The following is a 21949-nucleotide window of genomic DNA, read 5'->3' on the forward strand; positions in this document are numbered from 1 at the left end:
CATTCAGAGTTTATTTTTCTACTGTTTTTTCTCTTTAGCTTTCTTTTCTATTTGATGCACTGATTTACTGGGATCATGCTCGTACCTCCAAGCTAATTCATTGTAGTGTTCTTCATCTCTCTTGTTCTCTCTCCATATTAGTTAGATCCACATGGAGGAAATATTATTTCAAAAATAGAGCATATAAATAATTAGTTAACAGCTTGTTGTGCATATTCAGAATCTAGAACAAAGTTTGTATCTTAATATGATCTTTTATGAGTTCGCTCTGACATGGCAAGTTTGAAGAGTGATTCCAGTTAAGGAGTATGAGTCCCCCCAAAATCCCTTTCTCAACAGAATTTCCGGTGTTCTTGAAAATTTTGTACAAATTTTTCATAGGAAGAGACTTTATCTTACCATATTTATGGTGCTTAATTTCGAGCATATACTTTCCCACAGATATGGAAACTTGGTAAGAATCTTCGGATATGGTGGGATTTCTATGGAGAATAATGATTTAAATCCGAGAATAAATAACATTATATAAGAAAAGAAACTCCTGAAACTTAATGTTCGAAAATTTTGGGTTAAAAGTGTGTTAATCACTTTCCTGGTTTGACTCAAGACACATGAACCCACCATCAATTTCATAGATAGCTGGGAAAAGAATAGCTAATCCGAATCCAGATTATGTTTTGAAGTCTATTGAATTTCCGCAATTTCACTCAACTGGAATAATTATACACAGACTATGGCACATTAATTTCATATTTTACAGCAGTTGTGTGTGTGAAGGCTCTTTATCTAACTCGTTAAACAAGTGTAGACACAAATTTTGGCTTACGAAATTTACTACAGTGTAAAAGGTAATATGAAGATTTTATCTTTTTGCTAACTTAGCATGAAACTTTCGTTTGAGACGAAAAAATGCAGAAAAGACATGCAGGTGTTGGTTAAGACTTAAGATGACATTATGAGTAATAATGAAAAATTAATGAAAAAAGAGCGCTTAAGAAACAAAACGATGGTATGTAAGTGAGGTTAAGTTGATAGGAAGTAATACTGAATAATTGTTGGCATAGTGTAGGCCCTGTTAATCATTTGAAGTAAAGATTTGGTTGATGACTCAAAAATTGGAACAGTTAGCACACAGTTGTAACATTTTATATAGATGGATTTTGGAATCTACCTTTTTATCTTTTACCGAAAAGGGCGGCATCTATAAAGTGTTTGCAGCTTGAACTCAAAGCGTTACACTGTTCCTTTTTTTCAGGCTATAATTGATGTTAGTTTTTATACACGGAAAGATTGTCATTAAATTCCAAGTTTATTAGTTATTTGTAATCAAGTCTTTTCATTAGGCAGCATGATTTGATCTTTCAACTGTTTAAAACTTTTTAAATAGGCTCCGTAATCTTAATAGAGATAAGAAATGTTTGGTCTAGTTTTGACAGGATTAAAAATATTTTATAAGTTTAGATAATCAACACTACATATATTTAAAGTATACCTAATTCACTTTTAAGAAAATAAAAATCAAATTGAACTAGTACATTAATATGCATGTCATCAATAAGTGCTTAAATCAACTTACACATATTACTTAATTTAGCCAACAATTTAAGATTTATTTTATGGGAGTTCCCTCAAACTTGAACATGGTTGTCTCTAGTGATAAAAAGAACAAATATTTAATATAATTTTGAAAATTGTTGAAAAAATAAGATGTATGGTATTTAATGATTTAGTTTTTTGTAAAAGCATAAAAGCAACCCACTTACTATGGGTAGACAGTATTGGGAAACATGAATTGAGTTAAAACTCACGTGTAGGACAAAGACATTTGGTTGGTGTGCACTAACAATAAGAAAGGGTGACATGAATAATTTTGTTCTCCCATCTTAGTGAAATGGTTAGAGCAATTATCCTCTTTGTCTTCAACCTAACAACATTACATAAACTATTTTAATTAGAATATATTACTTTTCATTCATCTTACTCTTACTTTAAATCAAAGTATTAAAATAAAGTGTTTCCTTTTTCAAGTCTCAAGGAAAAGAAGTGACTTCTTTTTGTCCAGAAGGAAAAAAAAAAAGAAAAGAAAAGAAAAAGTGTTTCTATTGAATTTTTTGGTGAGAAAAAAAGGTGTCTAAATTAAAACTCTAGACACCGCACTTTTAGCTAAACCAAGCAACAAAAAGGTTGAGTTTACGGTCAAATCTTTGTGCAAGGTGGGCCTTGCTGAATTATTGGCATTGAGCCCACTTTCACGTGTGCCACGTATCCACTTGAATGGGCCTACTTCTTTTACCAATGCATCTAATTCATCAAAATTGACCAAAAGAAAAAAAAAACGATTACATGAAAAATGAATGATGGAACGTTACCCGTTGAAGTTGTATGAAGTATTAGAACCTACAAATTATGTTTGTAAACAAATACGTATCATGTACAATTCTAAAAGAAAAATAGGATTCCAACAAAAATAAGAGTCTCAAAATCACAATAAGCAAATTGGCTACAGAGTGAATAAGGATAAATTAGTAAATATACTTTCAAATTGTTTTTTTGGGTCGTTTAGTTTTTTTACTTGATTTTGTATGAATTAGTTGTTGAATATTCATATCTACTATGCATTTTTTATATTTCAGATGTGAAAAGAATGTAGTCATGCAATAATGATTACATTTAATGATTCACCTAATCATGAAAAACATTTTAAAACTTGGAATTTATTACTTAGCAACATAATTATAGTGGCACAGGCTTTTGTCGGTGTACAATTAGGGTAACATTGTAAATAAGGGTAGCTCAATGGTTGTTTCTGAAATTAAAAGGAAAACGAAGCCGACCCATAAAAATATTTTATCAAAACAACTTTATTTTATAGATTTTTTAATCTGTTTTATTTAAATTTTAGATTGGAGATTAATAACATAATTAAACTATTTACTTATAATAGTATAGATTTAATATTAATTGGTAATCAATAAATATACATGAATATGTGTTTCACGGTGAGAGTGTATACATCACTTAATAGATACAAACACACTCGTACACATACACATTAATTAATTTTATATATATATATATATATATATATATATATATATCAAATTCGTATTATATTTTCTAACTGGTATAACATAATATAATTATAAATATAAAAAAATTAGAAATTAAAACTATGAATATGATAATAACTATAAAATTTCAAAATATGTATTTATACTGAAACTTTTACTATAAAATATTAAATAGTTTTTTTTTATGAAAAGTGTTTAATAATTTTATAGTAATAAAAATGGTAAAAATCAATCTATTACATGATATTAGTTTAATTTGATTCGACTTTTATATTAAATTAAACTCCATTACAATAAAATCTCTAAATAACGACTAATTTTAAAGATAAAAAATAATTAATTAATATTATAACTAATTTATAAATTAAAAGTTTTTTGATATCTAAAATAGTTTTATTATAATAAAAATATATAATTATTTGTGAATTAGATTCTAAATAATTTTTAACATTAGTTATCAAAATTTTGAAAATTAATTTTAGAATCTATTTCATAAATTAATTATAATTTTTTATTTACAATAAAACTCACTTTAAATACCAATAATTTATAGTTTATAAATTAGTATCTAAATTAGTTAATATACTAAGCAATTATTTTTTTTTCTTTAAAATTGATTTCTAATAAGATTTTCTTATAACGAGTTGAGGGACTTTTAAATAAAAATTAGAACCACAAACACTATATTTGATATATATATATATATATATATATATATATATATATATATATATATATATATATATATATATATATATATATATATATATATATATATATATATATATATATATATATATATATATATATATATATATATATGAATTTTAATTGTATTTTTCTATCACGATATACATTTGGCTTACAAGATATGATATAATGTATTTTCTTAGTTTATTTTAATCAGTACATTTGATTTTAAAAAAAAATACTATTTTCAATTTTATTAGATGTTTAAATATAATATTTCTATAATTTTAAGAATTTCAAATAAATAAATAAAATAATTCAAAACTATTATGTTTCTGATTTATCAAATTTGATTTATCAGGCACGGTGACTCGTTTAGGTTACTCTGCAAAACTTTTCTCTAATCCTATTTGATATTATATCTTATATGATTTTTTTATTGTATAAAAATTATTACACAGTATAATATTTGGAAAATGTAAATATTAAAAAATATTAGACAGTGTAACATTTGAAAAATGTAAATATTAAAAACACCAGTTCTATATCAATCTGAAAAAAAAAAATATCATAATGATCGTGTAAAATTTACCTTTTTTTCATTAAGTTGTTCTTTTGTTTTTGAGTCCTACATGTCTGAAACTTTTTTTTTATCATAGATCTAATATGACCGACTTAACAATGAGAATTTAATGAAATTTAGATGAAAATTTTGTTAAAATATTAGTGCCATCACCATAAACCAAAAATAACATTTTTATTATAGAAATTTCTTAATTGTTAAATTTTTAAATTTAGATGTCATGTGAATCATCTCGTTTATAAGAATATTTAAGGTAAAGTTGAGTAAACAAAATTAGCTACATTTGTGTTTTTTTTAACATTATCCTTTTTTTTATAAAAACATTATCCTCGTATGATGTACTAGTTTCTAATACAAATGTGAATAGTAATAAAACATTATTTAGTACAATTTAGCGTTAAATATGTTTTTTTTAATATGCTCGACATATTTGTTTTTTTCAAGAAAAAGTTCACGTATTGTATGAAATTTCAAAGGGCCAAATCATTAACTAAAATTAAAATTTAAAATTTTGAAAGAATAAAATTGTAAAAGCATCGTTGAATGGTGTGGATGAGAATATATTTAAGCGCAATGATGGAAATAAGAAAAGACAAGTTGAAAAGAACAAAATATCAAGAATATTGAAAGCATCCATTGAGCTCTAGGTCCATAGAAATGGATCTAATAATCATATGATTTCTAGCACTTTCCTTTTCATTTCTTTCTATCATATTATTTATCATGTGTAACTAGTAACTTAATTCTACCATCTTAATAACGTAACTTGGATCTAGGATGACACGTCACTTTTTCTATACTCTTTCCATTTTTAATGTATTTTTTTTTCTGATTCTTAATATGAAATTTGTGTTTAATTTTGGTTTTCGCTAAAATCCGTTTTTGTCTCTTATTTATTTCTTTTATAATGAGATTATATATCCGTGTATCACTGTTTGTTGTATTGTATTGACGGTGTTAACACACTTCAAATCACATATGCTACTATATATAATGGTGTCGCCTTTAAAAAAACTAGAAGACAAAGGGTTTTGACTAAAAATAGAAAAGACTTAATCTACTTTTGTAGGTAGATACTACAGTATAAAAATATATCATGCCAGATTATAGGTTTAGTTGCATAGGATAAAAACGATGAAATTTTGTTTTAGATAATTTTAATTACAAAATTATAAAGCTCATCTGAAGAAAAAGTTCACAATAATTAACATATAATGAGCTTGACAATGTAACATTTGATATCATAATATTAATACTAAATGGAGGACTCTGTGGTCCTAATTGAAACATCTTAAACCTATTATTTCGGTATATGAAAGAGAAGTCTTGTATTATTTTACCACCAAAATCAAAAGAAATATGTAAAAACTTTTCTCTCTTAATTTACTGGGACATTTTTCAAAGATATTTAAAGAAATACCATGAAACAAAGAACACAATCGATTTTGTATTAATCAACTAGAAATTCATAAACATAATAAAAATAATTATAATGTGTTAATAAGCTATTTTGCACTTATATTACAGCTTTATATAAAAACTAGTGCAGCGAGGGGCTTTTACCGCGGTTATTTTTTACTATACGTCGCGGTTTACGAACCGCGGCATATCCAGCCGCGGTAGTAAGTCAGAGACTTTAGGCCGCGGTATATAGGTTGCGGAATATGCCGCGGTTGTCCAAAGAACCGCTGCCTAAATCCTTTTTTTAAAAAAAAAAAATTTGTCCACTATATGCCGCGGTTGGGGTTACAACCGCGGCATATTCCCCTGCAGTTTTTTAAAATTGCAGGTCTGTTTTTGTGATATCCACTACCACAAAAACAGACCTGCATATAGTAGTGTCTTGAATCTCTGCAAAAGACAATTCATATTAATTAGTGTATATGAATTCAACATTTGGGAAAAAATCAAAATTTGTTAAAGTTATCAAAATTTGTTAAAGTTACCACTAATGAAGAAATCATGTTAAGAATGCAAAAGGGCATAAATACCTGGAACAGGGGCGACGAAAAAGCTTGGTGCAACAAAGGGGAATGGCAGCGGAGAGGAATGACAGGCGTTTCAAACGATTTTGATCGGCTAAAACTATTTTTTATCGTCAAAAATGGGAAATGACCGAACAATTTTGAGTTTAAACGGTGAAGAAACGAGGGAACTGAGATGGGTGGTCGGCGGGAGAAGAAAACTCGAAGTTGTTGAGCGTCTGCGCGAACAAGACGATACTGTTCCAAAGTTTTATTTTTTAACTCTGACTGGGGAATCTACCGCGGTTCACTACTTAACCGCGGTATAAGATGGCATTTTTGAAATTATTTTTAAACTATATGCCGCGGTTCGGCGGCAACCGCGGTATAAGATGGCATTTTTGAAATTATTTTTAAACTATATGCCGCGGTTCGGAGGGCAACCGCGGTATATTCCTCTAAATATTTCAAATTCATTTTAAATTTATTTCAGGTAGGAGAATAGGTTGCGGTTACTCTCAGAACCGCGGCATATACCCCTGTAACTTCTGAAATTCTCTGACACAGTCAGCCCCTGCAATAAATTGGCAGGGGTATATGCCGCGGTTTTCCAGAGAACCGCGGCATATAGGCTGTTATTTAATTTTTTTTTTCAGACGTGGCGTCAAAGGGGATGGTTGACTGGCGTATATGCCGCGGTTCCCCTCTGAACCGCGGCATATTCCTTCGATTTATTTACAAAACTGCCACCGCGCACCATTATGCTGCAGTTTCTAGTGAACCGTGGCATAATGTGCGCTGTAAAAACCCAATTTTTTACTAGCATCCCTATTTCGCATTCATTCTTAAAGCAACGTATATATAGATAAGTATTTACATATAAATATTTGGGTGTTGAGAATCCAAAAATAGTATCCTACTACGGGATGAAAATATTGGAAATGCATGTTAAAAGGTGAGTGTAAAAAAGTTGACACGTGTTTATATTAAGTCGAAGAAAAGTATGTAAAAAATAGAAAAGAAAAATAATTTTTTAACAATTTTTTAACAATTTTCTATTTGATAACTTTTGATTGATTAGTTTCAAATATACATATCAATAAAATAATGACACGTAATACATTATAAAAAAAATTATTAAAAAAATTGTTAAGATATATAGATCCAATAGAAAAATAGAAAAAATAAAAGAAGTGTGTTATGTTTGGGGATGACAGAGATGGAGGAGAGAGAACAGTGGGGTGTTTGGTTGGGTCAAATAAGGTTTAGGGCACCCACGTGCGCCTCCCTTATCAGAAAACCCCACTGCGTCCTTTTGATTCTTTTCCAGTCACACCATGTCTCTTCTGTTGTCTCGGTCCCCTCCAGTTTTGATACATCCCCTTCTCCTCATTTTATATGCACTCCTTCCTTCTCTTATCCTCTTATAAAACCCATTATCATCATATCACCTAAATTTTCTCTCACAAAAAATAATCATCACTCGTCAAACAAAAAGTGTCGTTTCTTGTAAATATGGAATATCCGTCTTCACAGAATAAGCATAAATTATATTAGATGCCGTTAAACAGACACAACCATTGTGGGAGGTGTTGATGGGTCTGACTCCTAACGGAATGACATTCCCTGCACTGCACCTGAACCAATAAAATACCTATTAATCATCATTAGTAGGGATTACTTATAATGAGATTTATTATTTCATAAGTCAGAGCACAACATGTATGATGTAATAATGTTGCAATTGTTTACAAAAAAACAGTGACGCATTGTTGTTCCTTCGATCCTAACAATAATATAACTAAGACGTTAGGGCTGTAGTGAAAATGTAGGAAGATGATTTTGTTCTATAAACAACAAAATAAGTAATACGATTGGATTGGCTTATGTTGGCGAATGAAGCGAAGCAAAACAAGTTATAATTTTCTGCTGGTCATTGTCTAAGCCAGATAATTTGTCTGTGAATAACAGCACAGCCAACATTGTCTTTGCTTCGATAGCTAAATATTTTAAACACTGTAAACTGACCATTGCCTGTTTATGTTGCCTCGTGAAGAATTGAATAAGAATGAGAGACACGGTTTCATTATGCTTTGGATTGTCTCTTGTTCGATGACCCACCATTTTTTAATACAAAGACCACAAAAGAATCATTTATAGTGTCTGTCTCGTAGAATAAGACGTTAATTGTGATATAGTTTTCAAATGTTTGGATTGGAGGTAAGTATTTATTATTGAACTTTCAATGCTTTTTCATATGATATACATAATATAAAGAATTTAATATTTTCATTTTTTTTTATTTTATATCATTTAAAATAAGGGATTGACATGTGAGTTTTTTATCTGTCAAAATTTAAAGAAATACTCTTATAAATTAAGGAACCATTAATAACTTTTCTTAATTTTGATAATAAATTAAGAGTACTACCCCGGTTGTGTCACATAATAATAATAATAATATTATTGGTACACGTGAGGAGTATGAAAAATTATTGGATAAATTTCTTATCTATGGTATTTTGATTTGTGAAAGGGTTAGATGTTTGTTATATTTATTTATTTTAAAAAAAAAATGCTCTGATATTTGTATGTAGAGTAATTAGTATAAATTGAACTGACTAGGTAACCCATAAAAGAAGTTAACAGTAATATACAATACATCTTATATTTATATATATATATATATATATATATATATATATATATATATATATATATATATATATATATATGGGGTTTGCTAACGCGTGTACCTGTTTTTCAGTTGGTATATCCTTAAATATCATGGATTCTAAGTTTTAAGGTTAAGGGTATTTTAATAATTTTCATTCTCAAAACTAAAAAAAAAAAAAAAAGAAACCCCCAAACCCTTACTCACCTCTCTCATTCCTCTCAACCCTTTCTCTTTCCTCTTTCTCACTCCAATCTTTTCTCTGTCATCCCTACTGTAGCCCCAATTGAAAAAATCAGAAACACTTGCTGTTAAACAATCTTACAAAAAAATGATTTTATAATGAGTTTTCATCTTATAATTTTTGTCTTATCTAATTTTATCCAATTTTCACAAGCATAAAGGAATTGGTAATTGACCTGGAAAAAATTCAGAAATACTAGTTGTTAAACAATTTCTTACAAAAAATGATTTTATAATGAGTTTTTAGTTTATAATTTTTGTCTTATCTAATTTTATCTAATTTTCACAAGCATAATGACATCAAAGGAATTGGTAATTGGCCTGAAAAAAAATCAGAAACACTCAGTTGTTAAACAATTTCTTACAAAAAAATGACTTTATAATGAGTTTTCATTTTATAATTTTTGTCGTATATAATTTTATCTAATTTTCACAAGCATAATGACATCAGAAAGAATTGGTAATTGGCCTGTAGGATTTTTTTAGAGATGATGATTCAACAAATACAGATGATGAAATTAGAGAGGTTAGTGAAGATGGTGAGATTGAAGAGATCTTGAATGAACCTTTGCCTTAAAGGTGAATATGTCAATGACTCAACTCTTTACAAAGGAAAATTTTTTAAAGGCATGTGTTTCTGATTTTTTTCAATTGGGGCTACAGTAGGGATGACAGAGAAAAGGTTGGAGTGAGAGAGATGAAAGAGAAAGGATTGAGAGGAATGAGAGAGGTGAGTAAGGGTTTGGGGGTTTCTTTTTTTTTTTTTTAAGTTTTGAAAATGAAAATTATTAAAATACCCTTAACCTTAAAACTTGGAATCCATACTATATAAGGATATTTTTGTCAACTAAAATCTGGTACACATTGCTAAAATGTACCAACTGAAAAACAGGCGTACGCGCGTTAGCAAACCCCTATATATATATATATATATATATCCTACTATCATAAATTTTCTTAAAGAATAGAATTTTCGAGGTTGAAATTTTTTTGTTGTTGGAGAGAATATACCTTAATTGTAACACCTTATTATTACTAGTAGTAATAAATTTTTGTGAATGAAAAATATAATTAATAAGTTAAATATAGAAATTTTGGTAGGTTAAGTGGTAGAAAATTGTAGTGATTTCAAGAACATGGGTTCAAGCTCTTTTCTACCTTTTTGTAAAAAAAAAATTAAAAAAAAAATTATTAAAAAAAAAATTAAAAACATTGATAGTGGATAAAGCACTTCATATTTGAAGGCATTATTGAGAAATCCTATGTAAGTGGTGATTAAGATATTAATATAATAAAATAATAATTAAAATAATAAATAATGTTTTCAAATGTTTGGTAATAAAAAAGTTGTTAAAAAAATTATTAAAAAACATTTTCCTAAATTAAGACTCACTTTGTCATCATTATGGTTAATGGTTTATAGAGAAAGAAATGCAAATGTGTTTGGTTCTATAAATTTGAAAGGATTTGTGAAAGTAGAAATTGAGAGTATGAGTTTACCGTCCTCCCGTGTATGAGAAGGAAAATGTCCCATCATCATATGTAAAATTATTCTCCTACCTTCATTTTTTTTAAGTTTCTCTCTTTTTAATATTTGAGAAGAAAAAAAAAAAAAGCTTAAATGCTTACTTCATAGAGACTCAATGTCTTCATTTTTAAAACCGGATACTAAACAAAAATTCACCTCTTAACATGAGAACGAAATAAACATTTAAGCCGAAAAAAACTATGCTACATTTCAGAAATAATGACAATAATTATAATAATAATAATAATAATAATAATAACAATAATTATAATAATAATAATAACAATAATAATAATAATAATAATTAAAATAATAATAATAATAATAATAATAATAATAATAATATTTACATTTAAATTTATATCACATTTATTTTTAACAATAAATTGACAATAATATAATTTTATCTCTTAAAAAAAATTAATTTATTATACATATCATATCTAGGATGACAACGGGTCATGTCAGACACGGATAGTGTTTACCCACAATCTGAACCGACAAGAAAAAATTCACGCGTTACCTGATTCCCTACCCACACGAATAGCCGCTTAAAAAATATATGTGGATATTTTAAAACCTGCGGATATCCGTAGATACCCACAAATATTTAAAAAATTATATTTTTATAAAATATTATAATAAAATTTAAATAAAATTACAAAAAATATATAAAATATAATATAAATTAAATTAAAGATAAATTAAAATTTAATTTTAATTATTTTTAACCTTATAAAATATAAATTAATTTTAATTAAATTTAACTTAATAAAATATAATTTAATTTTCTTTTAATTTTTTGCGGATAGCGGATATCCACGGGTACGGATAGTATAATACCTGCATCGGACTCGTTTATAAGCGGGTATTAGAAAACTCACTACCTATAACCCGCGGGTAGTAAATATCTACGAGTACCAATTATCCGTCGTGAATTTTATCCACCGATATCCGTGTACACAGATTTTTTTTGTCATCCCCTACTCACATCATACACAACATTTTACAAACTTTTATCAAATATACTCAAATTACAATATCTTTTCCTTTAATTTAAAGGACATCATTTCATCTATTTTTTCTTTCAAATCTACTTAAAACCACTGATTTCAAATCCACTGTCTCCGATCCATCTTCGTATCCAAACAAACAAAAGAGTATAAATATCAGCAAACGAGAGCAAGTAACCCACAAGTAGATACGAGAATAGTAAATAAACAGTCAGAAATAGTATATCTAAAATAAACGCAAATTTATTTATAAAATAGTGATGAATATTTTATTTAGATAAATAAAGTGTAACTTGACCTAATCTTTCAAAATTTCAAATACTTGATTACTACTTAATATCACCTTTATGCTAGTAATCTTAGTGATTAAAAATGGTTGGATGTATGTTACTTTTGAGGGACACCCTGAAGCACCGATAGGCATTAATGCTACCCCTGAAAATGAAAGCAAGCTCGTGCCCAGCTCTTACAAGGCAAGACAACCTGGAATAAACTGTAACACTCTTGATGTTCATGAATCTGGCAACACTAGAACATATTTTTAGGGTTTATTAGGTAGACAATGCATTTGACTGTAGGGAATTTATACTTGAAAGTTCATAAAACAGTAATATACATGTGTCTGTCTACATTTGAGCAAGTCATGGTCCACATCCAAAATCTGAGAACCTGGAAGGGACATATTACAATTTCACCACAACAAAAGCAAGGTTTGATTCAGCATGGTTGTCAAAGCATGGAAGCAAAAGTTCACTGTCATCCACTAAAGCACAAGTGGTCAAAGAAGCACAAGTTCTATTAATTTAGTCCTGATCCTAAAATAAGAATTTCTCAAAAAAAATAATTGCAGAAATCTTTGCTTCCCATCTGAGGTGAAGAACCACGTTACACCAGGAAGCCTACTCATTCCATCAGAGGGCCTTGCAAAAATGTTGTGCAGCTAAAATAGATGAATAAGAATTCTGTAGGTAGTGTAGCAGCTGTCCAATTCCAGAAATGTCGACAATCAAGTAAATAGTTCCACGAACGAATGGATCGTATCGAATTAAAAATGAAAAGAGTTATACCCTTGGTTGCCACTTTACGGAAAATCATTTGGTATCAATATGTTAAATACATGTAAGTCGATTGGTGAAATAATATCTCTTTTTAGAAAAACATGTTTTTTTACCATCCGGAAAAGAAAAGATTTTGTTGTGAAAATTTTGAAGAATTGTCCATACGTAAAATCATAATTATTAATATAGGTCTTTTCCACGTAAAAAAAATATTTTGTTACAATAAAAACACAAGTTATATTGATTATTCAATAATCAAAGTCGATTTAAGGTATTGACGAAATTTAACCAATTGTATAGATCGTGGAATATCATTAAGAAATAATAATGTGTTATTAAAAAATTTCCTCCTATGGTTTAATCTCTTAAGACTTTCAAATCACTGTGGTTCAGATTTTAAAAGCATATGACATCAAGAATCTTAGTAAAAGAGTTAGGTGACGTTTCAAGTGTGTGAAATTATTTCAGAGTGGTGCCAATGCATGTATCTATTGGAATCAAACCACAGGAAATAAATATCTACTACCGTGTCATTAACCTGAGCAAATTAGATATTTGTAACATAGAAATAAAACCACAAATAGACCTTTCGTATTAGAATAATATTTCATTTTGAATTTGACCCGTCTACTAGAAACCATCTAGTGTTGTTGAGAATAATTAGACTGTCTAATGCGTTTTGTTATAAATGTTTTAACGGTTTTGTTTTCTTTTAAACCGTTTTTATTATTCCCTTCGTTTAGATTTTATTTCTAGAGACTGTTAAGAACTTAGACGCTAAATTATATCTCGTATTAAACTGTGTTCTGGTATTAGTAAAATTGTTTCTTTTTTCAATTTTGTTTTTAGTGTTTTCTTGTTTGTTACAATGGATAACCCAACTGATAGCATTATTCTACCTCAACTAAGAGATTCTACCTTCTCTGCCTCGGCAGAACTCTATTCCTTCTAGATATAGATATACCTTTTCTTGCAAACATTGATGTACGGATTACCTTTATGTGATTGCTTGTGCCTACGTGATTGTCATGCTTAATGGCATTGCTTGTGAAACTGGGCTCTCCAAGACTATGATTCCTTTTACTTTTACATCTAAGATCTCTACTGATTTCAACTCTAGCATGATGTCTACTTGGTTCCAAAGACTTCCTTGTGTGAGAGGCTTTATAATCTCTACTACGCGAAATTGATCTGCTTATTTTTGTACGTGTTGGAAAATGGTGCGAAAGGCTTTCACCTGAGTACAATTTTTTTTTTCATGTCCATTCTGACCCTTCTTATTCTCCTTCTTCTCTTGATATTGTGTAGCTTAATACATAAGAAAGTGCAAGTATACTCCCAAACATGCCCATATCTTTTTGCAAGAACACCGGCAAATACATCCACATATGCCCAATTTATGCACCAGATAGAAGAACAACAGAACTGCAAATAAACAGAACATACAAATCCAATTTCAGGTTCGTGTCAGGCACTACAATAGACCATGCTGCAATCTAACAAACAGTTGAACTCACCAACGTACGATAGCATAAATACCATGGCTAATTTCAGGATATTGGCAATGCAAAAATTTTCGATATAGCACATGAAATCCCATGTTGGTCCACACACTGAGCTGAAACACAAAGAATCAAAGAGCTGTAGGAGATATTCATCAACAGTTAATACTATTTATTACCAATGAAAAGTATTCAGTGAGGGTTTTAGCAGAACACTGATGGGAATGCATTCAGGAAGAAGCGAATAAATATCCTTGATTTGAATATTATAGCCCGTGATGTTCTCAATATCCAAAACCTAATTTTGCCACAATCTATTTGCATGCTTACAGCATATAATTAATATCTTTATATTTAACATAAAAATAAAAACACATACATGTGTATATTGATTTATATCAAAGAGAGTACATTAAGAGAGACTGGTGCATTAGCATAGAAGCATCTATGTTCTGTTTTATGGTACATGTGTGTTCCTTGTACGCAGTGTGTACAGTTATTTTTACTACACTTTTGAATTTCTTGCTTTTCTTTAATTCTAACTTGTGTAACTCTACACTTTATTATCTCTCTTTGTTGAGGATGCAACGTATTTACATAGATAACAAGTTAAAGAAAAAGTGGTAACCGTTAAAATTTGTTACATATTTTTGAAAGAAAGAAAAAACTGTCGACAAAAAAGCTAGGTCTAATAACTGCTTGAAGAAGAAGAATCAAATCAATCCATCCTTTGAGATGATGACCCAGGGAAGAATAGCAGAACTACCAAAACCACAACCATACATCTGGGGTGGAGAAAAAAAAACCCTAATCCCACTGAACCCAAGAAATTCGAATAATATTTAAGAATAAGATCATTGGATAAAAATAATATTGAATAAATAAAATTAAGTGAAATGAATAATCAAGGTAGAAAATAATAAGTTACAACTGTATGAATATTTTATTCAACTCAAACTTATATTTTAATTTCTTATAAATATATTTAAAATTTTATTTTTAATATGATACTATTGTGTTAAAATTTAATAATAAGTTATATAAAATTAAAGTCCATTGTAATAGTCATTATAAAAATTATACATGTTATTTTTTAGTTAAAGATTCAGTATGTTTATGTATTTATTTTAAATAATTATTTTTATTAAAAAATTTAATTTAGTATAAATTTGTAATTCGATAAATCCAATCAAATTAATTTACAATTTGAATAATCAGAATCTGATTAACCGACAAATTAAATGCTCAAATATAAATTTTAAAATATAAAATTAGAATTATACTGATTAAATTAAATTGAATTCGAATGTGATGCGACTCGATTGCTACATATAGTATATGAATATACATGAAATTCATATAAAATTATACAAAAATATTAAATTAACTAAATATTTATTAAATTTTAAATTAAAAAAAATTAAAAAATATGTTAACCGGATTTTGAGAGCCTGTTAACATATTATTTTTTGTTTTTAATTTGTTTAATATGATTTATTTATTTTAATTTAATAAATAATATTTTATAAATTACAATATTAATTCGTATAAAATTATATGAAAAATATTAAGTTAAGTAAACATTTATTAAATTTTAAATTAAAAAGCAAAATTTTAAAAAATATGTTAAACGTATTTCCAAAACCAGTTAACATAATGTTTTAAATTTTTTTGTTTTTAATTTTTTTAATATGTTTTACTTATTTTAATTTAATAAATAATATTCTAAAAATTAAAATATTAATTCATTCTAAATCATATAAAAATATTAAATTAACTAAACATTTATTAATTTATAAATTAAAAAACAAAATTTAAAAAAATATGTTAATCGATTTCTTAGATTTCACAAATTAAAATAAATTTCTTTGTTGAGTAAGAAATCAATGGCTATCGAAAATCATTAAATTCTTAACTAACTTCCAAAAGTTAGTTAAGGAATATTTTTTTTCTTATTCTTTTTTGTTTTTATCTCTTTCTTATATTAAAAAATTATAATAATATAACATAAAATTTTTAATATTTTCTTATATTTGTTACGAAAATTTTCTTATATTTTTTTAGTAATAAAATTGTAAGATATTAAAAGTTAACTAAAATTTAAAATTAAAAGTTTTTAAATCGATTTTCGAAAATCGAAATAAAAAGAGTGTACAGGGACTGGGACAATCTATATGCATAGAGAAGAGAAAGTAAAAAAAAATTAACTTAGTAAAAGTTTTTATTATTGAAAGTTATATTTATAATTTTAGAGGTGTAGAAAAAACAAAGCGAGATACATGGAGAAGCAATCTAATTATTACCCTATGGATAACATTGGAAAAAAAAATCAATGTGGCCCGTGACTAAAAAATGGTTATCTCAATAAAACAATTTTTTATTTTGAACACTGCAAGATGCACGCTGCCTGACGTGCAGAGACCAACCATTCTTCTCCTTATTCTTGGTGCTGGTCTATGAAACATTATATTCAGCCTTTCTGACACAGAATCATGTTATAAAGACTGTTAGTTGTTTCACCACATCTCAAATACAAGATTGATAACAAGAGTTTTATAAACGAAATTTATGAAAATGTGTTATTTATCAGTTTATAAAAATACCGAGTGGTCAAAAAGTGATCAAACATACTCAATTTCAAATCATAAAAGTGGTCAAATATACTTTATTATAAAAATATGTTGTTAGTGAAATTATATATAAAAATGATGACAATGATAAGTTGGAAGAGATAAGTGGATAGATCGATTCCAGACAGAAATATATCCCACTTGGTAAGACCATATCTTCCATTCCATTTATTTTTCTCACTTTGCCGATCTTACATTCATTATAAATCAAATTATATAATTATGAAATCAATTATTTTGTAAAGAATATTCTAATAACAATTTTCAGGAGTTAGAAAGTAGTTTAAAGTAATGTCACTTGTGTAAAAATGGGTTTTGATATTGTTTCTCGATCTTTAACAACCAACTCAAGACCAACCTAATAGCAGGAGACGTTATATTGACATCGAACTATAATACCGACGTTAATTTACGATATATGACTCGACCCATAACATACACAACGTCATATTGATGATCAATGGTTATGCTTCTGTTGGATGAAAAAAAGGATCTGATGTCCAATATTGAGAGAGAAAATGTGGATTTGACGTCGAATTTACGTACGGATCGACGTCAATCTCGCTGAGCCATAGAGAATATCAGTAAGCAAATATTTACTTTGGGAGTCCACTGTTAGGGAGTTAACATCGGCCTATACCATGACCGACGTCAACATATATGTATTTTAACGTTTAGTTCATAGTCCGACGTTAAATTATGGTTTTTTTAAAAAAAAAATGAATCGTTTTCCTTAATTTTACCACACCTGAAAATTAGAAAACCAGCTTTTTCAATTGATATATCCAATAATGACCTATTCACAGTTCAAACTATATCAAAACTAAAAACTAAAGCTATCAATATCAAAACAAAAAGAACTTAAAGTAATATTATTATAACCTAATTCCATCTTTCATTAAGATATCCTGCCCATTCCTTTCTTAGCTTCCTTATTGTGGCATCTGTTAATGAAGATGAATTGTTGAGCCGCTGCAAAATCAAGGAAACTTTACTCTTATTTTCATTCTAATTTTGAAAGTTGATTGAGATTTGTAAGATTTCAAATGTAAATTATTACCTAAGTCCAATCAACTCAAATTTCTGCTCCTATGATTGTCTTCATTTATGACATGATGTAGTATGTAACATTTCATTTTAATAGTAAAAAATTACTAAAATAAATATTACATATGCCATGATGGAACAAAAATTACATATTTCTAATGAAGTTTTTTACTTTACAGAATATATTATTGAACTTAGAACAAAATTACAAGTAGCATGATTTACAAAAATATTTAAAATACTTGTTAAAAAATAATGTAGAGTATAAAGACAAAATGTTTGGAAAGACCGAAGATATTAAAATATGAGAAAATACAAACTTTTACAAAGCTCAATCTAAAAGATGGATAATAAATTATTTATTATTTGTTAAGAATTTAAGATGAGTTAAAATTTTTTTATATTAATTTAAAAATTAGTAAAATGAATAATATAAATCTGATTCATAAATTTATTATTTTAATTTTTTTTACATAATATTCTTAATCCTTCAAATGGGTTTATTCATTATTTGTCTCAAATGTTACAAATGTTTTCTCAAAAGACCATAACATTTAAGATTGTTTTTGTTTTTGAGAATATTTATGTGTATTTAAAAGTATAACCTATTCTAATAGGAAGGAATTGTTGGGTTAGATTTTTTGAAGTTGTTTCTTTAAAATTTGTCTTCATGTTTTGTTCAATAGGTTTATGTTTTTCTATAAATCCAATTAATTTGAAGTGGATTATTGTAATAAAAATAGTAAACAATTGTTTTTCAATCTAAATTAGAGTGTTTTAAATTAGGATTTGATAATTAATAATTTATACATTTTTTTTAATAATTAGAGTTCTTAGAAATCTCTGATTATTGAACTTAGATTTTGCTTTAAATGGTGTGAATGTAAATGAAACGATGTGAAAGAAAATGATGAAGATGAAAGTGGATTAAAGTAAAAGATGATTGAGAAACTGAAAACATAAAGTATAAGAAATGTAAATGCTTAAATTAGGAAGGATAAAATGGAAACTAGTAAATGAAATTTGCGAGTTGTAATCTAAATTAGTACAATCATAACATGAATTGTCCTTATCCTTCTGTTTATAATGATTTGATAGTGTTTATATTGTAAATACAAATTGTCCCATTTTTTTTACATAAATAACCTATTTATATCTACTCACTCTTTTTTTAAATTTTTTAAAGTTAAAGTCGAAATAAAATAACATAATAATTGAAATAACTGTCTTAAAATCGTTCACATACACCAATTATTTCTACTAGATCCACATTTGCAACTATTATTATTTTTTAAGGTTACTTTTGATTTTCATATAACATCTTTCTCGATTTTGTTTTATGATTCTCCTTTTTCAATACATTTTAAAATATCGATCATCTCATGATTTTCATTCCTACGCCAAACATGTGTGGATGTTGTATATAATCATTTCTCTTTAATCTTATCATTAATTTCATTTTTTATATTTGATAATGACATATTTTACCATAATTTCAGTGTCGAATTGAGAGAAAATATCAACTCTTTCTTAACTTTTTGCCTTGTAAATCCTAGTTTTCTTTTAGTTTCTTAAGTGGTTGCATCTTAAACTTTAATGATTCAATTTCATCACTAATTCCCATTGTTTAGTATGTTTTGGTCATTTACATCCAAGCTTGTATGCCAAACTGAAGAACTAAAGAACCATATAAGCAAGAATGAAGGTAAAAGAAGAAGTTTTGAGAGCAAAGATAAATGTTGAAGCTGGGGTTCGGCTGGCGTGCAGCTGAGCCCCATTCGTCGAGACTTGCTGTAGCTGAGGTGCAGTTGGCGTTCAGCTGAGCGCTAGCTCTTTGGAATGCTGCCGCCTGGTGCAGCTGGCGTGCAGTTGAGCACCAGCTCTCTAGAATGCTGCCGTTGGGGTATAACTGGCGTGCAGCTGAGCGGTGGCGACGCTGATGTGGCAAATTTGGTCTATTTAGGGCTTAAACGCAAGGGGATCTACATCTTTTGCTGCCCAAACACAATTTCTCTCATTTGGAGCTCTTGGAGGCGAGCTAGGAGCTGTGGGAACAATCCTTCTTCACCCTTGGGTCTTCTTCCTTCTTCCATTTCCACCATTGTTGTAAGCTTGAACTTTCCATTCATAGAGGGCTAGTATCATTGTTGTTGGGGGATTGATGTAGCCACTGAACTCTTATGTAAACTACTGTGTTTTGAATGAATATATACCTCTTTCATTATTGTTAGTGTTTAATTCCTTTTCTTAATGCTTGTTGTGAAGGTGTTACCCATGACATGATTTTAGGGTTTGCTTGATATTTAGAAATGTTGAGTAAATCTGGACTTGGATTAAACACCTAAAGGAAATAGTATCTAGGAATAGAACTAGGACCTTTGGTTGTCTTAGATCTCAATTCTTAATGCGGAAATAATGGTTAGGTCTTCCAAGGGATTGGAGCCTATTAAGGAAGTCTAGGCTCTCTCTATCAAAGGATTGAGTTTGAGTAATTTAGTAGATTGACATTGGCATATTAATGAAGAGGAAGTGATTTTCTATACATAAGAGTGAAGTAAGTGAAATCATACCCCCAACAATATCATTCCATATCATTTCTAATATTTTCATTTCCAAGTGTTTGAGTATCTAAGATCACTTTTATCATTTATGTTTCATGTTTACTTTAATTGCACTAAAACCCAAATTATGAAGCATTCTTTAGTCTAAGTTAGTTGGAAATTATACGATTGATTGGTGACACGAGTCTTTTGAAAAACGATATCCGGTCTTACCGGTTTTATTACTTGAAACGATTTGGTATACTTGCCAAAGTCTCAACAATATTCATTGACGATGAAATTGATTTGAAGGAAATATACATATACATAAATGGTGTCACTTCTTTGGTGGAATTTCTTTTTTCGTTTTAGATGTATTTCTAAATTTTGGAATATAGATGTTCGGACATTTCTATTTCAATGATTACTGGTAAATAATTTTTTAATAATTATTGATGAATAATTTTTTAATAATTATTGATAAATAATTTTTTTGATGATTACTACATATAAATTTCAATAACTATCTGGACAGACAAATAAAATTATATTATAGATTCACACAAAAAAGTTAACCTTTTATTGAGTCTTTCCTCTTAATAAAATATTATAGTAATACTAATAAATATTTTTATCATGAATTAAATATTTTTTTGAAAAGTTAACCCAAAGAAAAAGTATTTACAGGAGAGAGAATGTAGGTAGGAACCAATATAAGATTTAAGAAAAAAAAATGGTACTCTTTAATAAAATAAAAATCAAATGGAAAGAGTTCCCTCAAACTTTAACATGTCTGGATAAAAAAAATATTTAATATAATTTTGAAAATTGTTTAAAAAATGATATGCATGGTTTAGTCCTTTTGTACAATAACAAAGCAACTCACTTACTATGGTTAGATTGGGAAACATGAATTGAGTTAAAACTACAAAGACGTTTGGTTGGTGTGCACTAACAATAAGGAAGGGTGACATATAATTTTGTTCTGCCGTCTTAGTGAAATGAAGAGAGCAATTATCCTCTTCGTCCATGAAAAATGAATGAATACTTACATGAAAAATGAATGAATAAATGCAAATGAAAAGTTGTAAAAAATGTCATAAATATAGAATATACGTGTTCACAGAGTAAGCATAAATTAGATTAGATGCTGTTAAACAGACACAACAGTAGTGGGGGGTTGATGGGTCTGACTGTTAACGGAATGACCTTCCCTGTACTGCACTGAACCAATAAAATACCTATTAATCATCATTAGTAGTGACTACTTATAATGGATTTATATATTATTTCATAGGTCATAGCACAAAATGCATGATGCAATAATGTTGCAATTGTTTATAAAAAAACAGTGACACAGTGTTATTCCTTCGATCCAACAAGAATATAACTAAGACGTTAGGGTT

At 28.1% G+C, this 21949-nt stretch overlaps 1 pseudogene; it reads right to left on the minus strand.

Annotated features, from left to right (window-relative positions):
• Positions 1–13738: 13738 nt before the first annotated feature.
• On the minus strand, positions 13739–14794 carry LOC124829526 (uncharacterized; annotated as a pseudogene).
• Between the last annotated feature and the right edge of the window lie 7155 nt (positions 14795–21949).

The sequence above is a fragment of the Vigna umbellata genome, chromosome 8 (assembly GCF_029865625.1).
Source record: "Vigna umbellata cultivar VRB3 chromosome 8, Vumbellata_1.0, whole genome shotgun sequence".
Classification (NCBI taxonomy): Eukaryota; Viridiplantae; Streptophyta; class Magnoliopsida; order Fabales; family Fabaceae; genus Vigna; species Vigna umbellata.